The sequence below is a fragment of the Megascapheus bottae genome, chromosome 3 (genome assembly GCF_031878675.1).
Source record: "Megascapheus bottae isolate mThoBot1 chromosome 3, mThoBot2.hap1, whole genome shotgun sequence".
In the NCBI taxonomy this organism is placed as follows: Eukaryota; Metazoa; Chordata; class Mammalia; order Rodentia; family Geomyidae; genus Megascapheus; species Megascapheus bottae.
Genome location: NC_143511.1, coordinates 23129694 through 23137495, shown reverse-complemented (window position 1 = coordinate 23137495; position 7802 = coordinate 23129694).

Genomic DNA, 7802 nt, shown 5'->3' with positions numbered 1-7802 from the left:
TCGTGGTATCAGTATTATACCTTATGTCTTGAGTTTTAGTCCTTCTTTCTTGCTTCTTCTTTCCTGGCAATCAGAAGAGATATGTTACACTACTCTACCTAGAAAATCCTGTGAACTCCATAAAGTATAATAATTTAGAGAGGACTGGCAAGATTAGGAGTACCTTGCTGCATAAAATATATTGCATAAAAGCCCTCTACATTTTCCATACTTATTATTAAAAATGAACTAAACTGTGATTTTAAAAAATGAGAGGATAAATGGAGAGTGAATATGATCAAAGTAATTTATGCACATTAGAATACAGAATAATAAAATGTGTTAATTTTTTATAATGGAACCCTTTATTGTGATTCTCTTGGATATATCTTATTTGCTTCAGGTTGTCCAATTAAATGGTACAGACTGTCTAGTTGGATCAAAAAGCAAGATCCATCATTCTGCTGTCTTCAAGAGACACATCTTGCCCAAAAGCACAAACATTTTTTGAAAATGAACAGTTGGAATAAAGTATATCAAGCTAACGGCTCCTATAAACAAGCCAGAGTTGCCATCCTCATATCAGATAAAATAGACTTCAAACTAAAATTAGTGAGAAAAGACGAAGAAAGTTATTGCATATTAATAAAGGGATCTTTCCTCCAGGAGGACATAACCATCCTAAACATCTACACACCTCATCCTGGAGCACCGAACTTCATCAAGCAAACTTTACTTTCACTGAAACCATACATAGATCAAAACACAGTGATTGTTGGTGACTTTAACACACCACTCTCACCTATTGACAGATCAACCGGGCAAAAACTCAATAGAGAATCTTCTCAGTTGAACAACTGTATAAGCCAACTAGACCTAACAGACATCTGCAGATTATTCCACCCAGCAACAACACAATATACATTTTTTTAAAAATAGACCACATTTTAGGGCATAAAACAAACCTGTGCAGATTCAGAAACACTGAAATTATTTCCTACACTCTCTCAGACCACAAGGGCACCATCCTCCACCAACGAAAACCTTGTAATTCATGGAGATTGAACAACACATTGTTGAATCACCAATGGGTCATCGAGGAGATCAGAACAGAAATTCAGCAGTTTATGAAATTTAACAAAAAGGAGCACATAAAAAACCAGCTCCTTTGGGACACAGCACTCTTACTTAAAAAAAAAATTACTGTTGAGGTAATACATAGAGGGGTTGCAGTTACACTCGCCAGATAGTAGGTGCATTACCTCTCACACATTAATACCCCTTCTCATGTTTTTGTCCCCATTTCCTTCCTCCCACCCCCTCTCAATCATCTTGTTTTCCCCCTTTCCCTTCCCTATTTCAAATTAACAAATAAGCATATATATATATATATACAATATACCAGGTAACAAAGTCAGATACAGTAATGATACGAGATTAACCAAAGGGCAACAAAAGAGAAGACAAATAACATAATACATAATAACAACAATCACACAAGATAAAGCTCTGGTTTTTATAACCTAGAGATTCTTTCATTTAGTCTCATCCTATATGCCCTTATGTATCTAGGTCTTGAGCTATTTTAATCCTCTGCTAGAAGAGTCCTAGATGTATGCTAATTATTACAAATGAGGGAAACCATTGAGCCTATGTTCCTTTGGGTCTGGCTTACTTCCCTTAATATGATTTTTCCCAAGTCTTTCCATTTCCTTACAAATGGGGCGATGTCATTCATTCCGATGGCAACATAGAATTCCATTGTGTACAAATACCACATCTTGTTGATCCACTCATCAACTGAGGGATATCTGGGTTGGTTCCATATCTTTGCTATGGTAAATAGTGCTGCAATGAACATCGTTGTGCTAGTGGATTTAGTATGTCCTTGTTTCTGGACAATTGGGTAAATGCCAAGTAGTGGGATTGCTGGTCATAGGGGAGCTCTATGTTTAGTCTTTTGAGGAACTGCCATACTGCTTTCCATAGTGGTTGAATGAGTTTGCACTCGCACCAACAGTGTAGTAGTGATCTCTCCTTGCCACATCCCTGCCAGCATCTGTTGTTATTAGATTTCTTGATCATGGCCATTCTAACTGGAGTGAGGTGGAATCTCAAAGTTGTTTTGATTTGCATTTCTTGTATGGCCAGAGATGTTGAGCCATCTTATTTCCTCTTCAGAAAAGTCTCTCTTTAAGTCTTTGACCCATCTTTTGATGGGATGGTTGTTTCTTTGGAGATTTGTTTTGGAGAGATTAAATTTTTTTAGCTTTAGATATATTTTAGATATGAGGTCTTTGTTGTATGCTCAGTGAGGATCTTCTCTCACTCTGTGTGCTTTCTATTTAACTTGCTAGCTATATCCTTTGCCATACAGAAGTGCAAAAACAATTTTTAGCAGAAAGAACAGCGCAGGAAGAATATCAATACCAAACTTTAGACTAGTAACCGAAACAGCTTGGTACTGGCACAAGAATAGGCCTGAGGACCAATGGAATAGAACTGAAGACCCAGAAATCAACCCATAGACCTGTGGCTACCTAATCTTTGATAAAGGAGCCAAAAAAATAAAATGAAAGAAAGGCAGCCTCTTCAACAAGTGATGCTAGCAGAACTGGTTAAGCACTTGCAGAAAAATAATGTGGATCCTTCTATGTCACCCTGCACCAGGATTAACTCAAATGGATCAAAGACCTCAAGGTAAAAGCAGATACCCTGAAAACTTTACAAGAAAGAACAGGAGATACACTAGGTCTCCTTGGCACAGGTCAAAACTTTCTTAATAAAGACCCAGAAACATAACAAATTAAAGAAAGTTTGGACAAATGGGGCTGCATTAAAATGTGTTTATTTTTTTAAATAACTAGGGACAATAAATAATAGGGCAATGAATCTGGTAAAGTACATTATATGACTGTATAGAAATATCCCCACCATGAAATCCCTGTGGATAATGAACATACTACTAATAACATAATAATTTCAAAAGAGGCCACTTGGGTGCCAGTGGCTCATGCCTATCATCCTTTCTACTCAAGGGACTGACATCTGAGGATTGTGGTTCAAAGCCAGCCAGGGGATGAAACTCCGTTAGACTCTAATCTCCAATTGACCATCAGAAAACTGGAAGTGGCAATGTGGCTCAAGTGTAGAGCACTAGCCTTGAGCTGAAGAGCTCAGGAACAGTGCCCAGACCAAAAGAAACAAACAAAAAAGAGGTGACATGAATAAATTGCCAACAAAAGTATAAAGAATAAAGAAGAGTAAATGAATTCCTGCAAAATCTCCAAGCCATCTGGATGGCAAAATTGCTGCTTAGGAAATGCGAGCTCACCTTGATTTGAAAATTCATAGTTAATACCTGCTTAAAATGTTACATCAGTAACAACATGTCTGTTGTATGTCTTAAAAAAAACATGTCTATATTTTCTCTAAAGAAGTTAACAAAAGTGTTTTGAAAGATGATTGTGGTTAGTGAATTACTCTGATAAAGACATATTAGTAAATCTGATTATGACAATTATCCGACAATGTAAATGTGTGCCAAAATTATCACTCTGTATTGAATTGATTGAATATATATAATTATTATTTGTCATGTATACCTTAACAAAAAAATGGGGGGATTATCTAAAGAGGTACAGACTAATGGAAATCCTCAAATCATGTCTGTTACTATAAAGAAATGGAAAAAAAAGATTTATGACAAAAGCGAAAACATCAATTTCATTGTCCATTCGAATATAAAAATCTACCACATGATTAACTAGATTAATTTCTGGCCCTCACAAGAATCCTTTATGAACTGGAAGACAGTTTTCCAGTTGCCTGTGTGATTAAAGTATTTTTTCACTTTAAGTAAACTTTTTTTGGTGTCGTTTTGTCAGCAATTGTTCTTGTTCTCCATTGTTCGAGAGGAGTCTGCAATTTGAACCAGGCAGTCTTGGCTACCATTCCACCAACTGCTTGTGAGAAGTAATGTGAAGAATAATCTACTATTTGTGGAGTGGAGTTGTCAATGACTTTAATATCCCTTCTATCTCTGAGATTCTGGAGACTCATAATCTCAATTTAGTTCAGGGGTGATCAGCCAAATGCATTCAACGATGACAAATCAGAAGACAAGCACAGAACAGGAGGAAAGAGATGTCCACGCTTCATGGGGCAAAGGGTCAAAATCATTCAGGCTGAGAGTGGCAAACGATGCAGCTTAGAAGGAATTCTCATTAAGTTCTTGCCTTAAGCTAGAGATTTTTCCTGGTACACAGAGAGCCAGTCCCTGGGTGTCACCATTGTGACAGGAGACCTGTCATGCCTGCATCCTTTCTGCGCTTGCCCTTCCACAGGAAATAGCACTGTCAGCAGCACCATTGCTCACGACGTATACTGCCCAGGCGCTGACGCACAGAGCAGGGGAAAGGGTGGAGGTGGGAGGGCAGATTGTTTGTGCCAACAAGTGGCACACTATCGTGACGCACTATTGGATGGGCTTCCTTGCCTTGGCCACGCCTCCTGCCTGGCTTTTTGCTACTCGATTGGAAATGGAGTCTCCCAGATTTGGAATTTTTTTCCCCTAACCTTTAAAATCTGCAGGAAACTGAGACTCATCCCTCCAGAAAACCAGTGAGTACACTTTGGGGGCCAATTTTCAAAGGATTCATGAACTCCCAGAACTCCATCTGCTGAAAGTATTGAGGTACATCACCATATGAAGAACTCCTAAGAGATAGCAAGCTGGTACTATCAGACAGAGTTGACTAGGAAGCTTTGAGGCCAAGAACTCCTATGTTCAATATGGCTGATATAACTGAGCACTTCACCTTAGGAGAAAGAATCTAGAAGTTCATATATTTGGGGGTCAATGTTCAGAGCTTTCACAATAAGCAATTCACCATAGCTCCAATTCGAGAATGAACACAAGAGTTCATGATTCCTTATAAAGAAAAGCAAGATAACTGAGGATGCATTCATTTATTCAACAAATCTATATTGAATTCCCATTATAAGTCAAGCTTTGTTTCAGAAACTGAAGGCCTAAGAAAGAACAAAAGTGACAAAGTGTCTGTTCGGTAGTACCTACTTTGTCACTGAAGTGGGGAAAGGGGACAATAAGTCAATAAGCAAACAATGGCAGGATATAATGTCCATTGTAGCAAGTGGTCCAAAGAAAGATACAAAGAGTAAAAGAGAAAGTCAGCAATGGGGAAGCTGTGTGACAGGGGACAGTCAGGCAAACTTAACCCTGTAGAGGGCTCATGACAGCTTGGATAGAGAAGATTACCACGATCTTAGCCACATAAGTAGCAGCCACTGATTTGAAAATGTATTCTTCTCTACCTCCACCAGGAAAGACCCCAAAACAGTTGGAATTCACAGGTAATAGACAATAATATTCATTTAGTTTTCCCTCAGGCCTATAAAACTCTTGGTTATAATACAATCCACAAACATCTGGACCTCCCTACCCACCCATCCCCCAAAAAAAGGTCACACGAATCCATTATATGAGTGCCATTGTGTTTATTGGACTAGATGAGCAAGAGGGGCTAGCCCATGCAGACTTTGGATACACACATGTGTGTATTCCAAAGGGTGATAAACACTAAACATTAAGGATTTGCTAGATCCACAAGAGGTCTAGGAATAAAGGGTATTCTGGGATATCATTCCAAAGTAAAAGATTAATAATTTATCTACCACTAGTAGATATAGAATGAAAGTGGTTAGAAGATAGATGGCCCAGGAGAGCCAGTTCAGCTGAGGCTCTCAGCCTGGATAAGTAAAAACTAGACAAGTCCCTCAAAATCTCTTGGGATCACTTTTTTTAACCCCCTAGGCTACGCAACAAGAAAAAAAACATTTTCTAGATGATTAGCCAAGCATAAGAGTTTTGCCTTAACCAGCGTGAAGAATATTTATTATTATTTTGTTGTCTCTCTTAGGGTTTGAATTCAGAGCCTGGGCACTGTCTATGAGCTTTTGTGCTCAAGACTAGCAGTTGACTGCTTGAACATCAGCTTCCTGAAGTTCTTGAAGAAGAGTTAAACCCTTTAAAGGAGAGAATGGAAAATCTGAAAACTCACTATTTCTCAGCCTCTGTCCAACCAACACCCCTCTGGTGATAGATGCTCTGGATCAGCTTGGAGGCTTCAAAGAGTGATGACTCACAACTCACTTCTGGCTTTATTGTTAGCTAATTGAAGGAGTCTCATAAACTTTTCTTCCCTGGTTGTGAGCCAAGATTCTCAGATCTCAGCTACTCCAGTAGCTAGTATTACAGACGTAAGACCCTGGCACCTGAATGAAGAATCTTATTTTGTCCTCATGCTTTGATCTTAAATGGGCTCTTGTGAAATAATAATGCATTGTAATTACTTAGACATAGCGGAAATGGTACCATAACACAGAGGCTGTCTGAGATGCTTAGTTAGCATGCATAAAGTTTTTGTTGACTCAAGCCCAAGCATTACTACCCTAACTGTTCTAGTGTAAATACAAGCTCAGTCCTTATTTGTGGTCATTGTAAAGAAATCTACTTTGGGAAATGTTTGGAAAAGTTTAGGTTTGTCTTACATTGTTTTTCTATTACATTTCTTTTAGCAGATCACTGAAATAGTCATGCTTTCAGAACAAAAAATAATATCCCAACCTATCATTTTGTATGTTATTTTTCTGTCTAAAGCATTTAAGTTGATTATTCAAATGGATCACACTATTACAATATAAATGATATTGATATCACGTATCAAGGTGTGCGTCAACAATATTTCTCCCATCATGTAATTCTAAATACAATCATACTTAATACATTGACCAATCTAATAGAGGAGACTGGGTCAATGATCCACAAGATTAGACTCAGATATGACCATTTTCTAGCAGGCCTGACAGACCTATGATGTTTGTTGCTGTGATTTATCACAGTGACTAAGCACAAAGAAAAATCATCAAAAGGAGAAGGGCCTTGGCTGAAGTCTGGAAGTTACTAGACACCAGTTGCTATGAATCCTCTCCCCAGACAGTAGCAGAGGACGTACTTAATTCTTATTGAGTAGAGACAGCTCATGAGAATGGTATCTTTCAGGGTAGTGCACTAGAGATGGGGTGCCCTGGAGATTTATTTGGGGATAAGTCATATAGACTTTTTATGCTAGGTGTGTACCCATAGTCCAGACCTCAGAAGGAAAGCAGATGTTCACCATAAACTGTAACAGTTTCATAAACAGTTTAGGCACCCTGATCAGCTTTCACCCTGAACTCAGATGGCTGGGCCTTTCTTGACTATGTCTTGGAAAGGCTGTGTTCACGTGAGCATTGTTGTCATTGTGAAAAATCTTTTACGGATTGAAGATATTTTATATTTTACTAATCTTGTGTATTGACATTTTATACAACATCTCTTCACTACTTGCACTATATATAAGAAGAACACAAATCCTATATATATAAAACAAGGATATATGTAAGTATGTTTTATATATCCTTACGTTATATAATATCATTTCAGGATATTATTTTATATATATACTTATTTAACAAGAATAACACACATATATAATATATTTATATATTATGTATATAATCTGTAGATGTAAAACAGATCAACTAGTTTAAATAACTTGTTCAAGACCATACAGGAACAGATACAGATAGAGGTACAAAAATATGCTTGCAGAAGGACATAGCCTGCAAACTAACTAGAAAGTCTACAGAGTGAGAGATCTTCACTAACCATACAACAGACAAAGGCCTCATATCGAAAATATATCAACAGCTCAAAAAATTGAATCACTCCCAAACTAATCTTCAAAGAAACAATCATC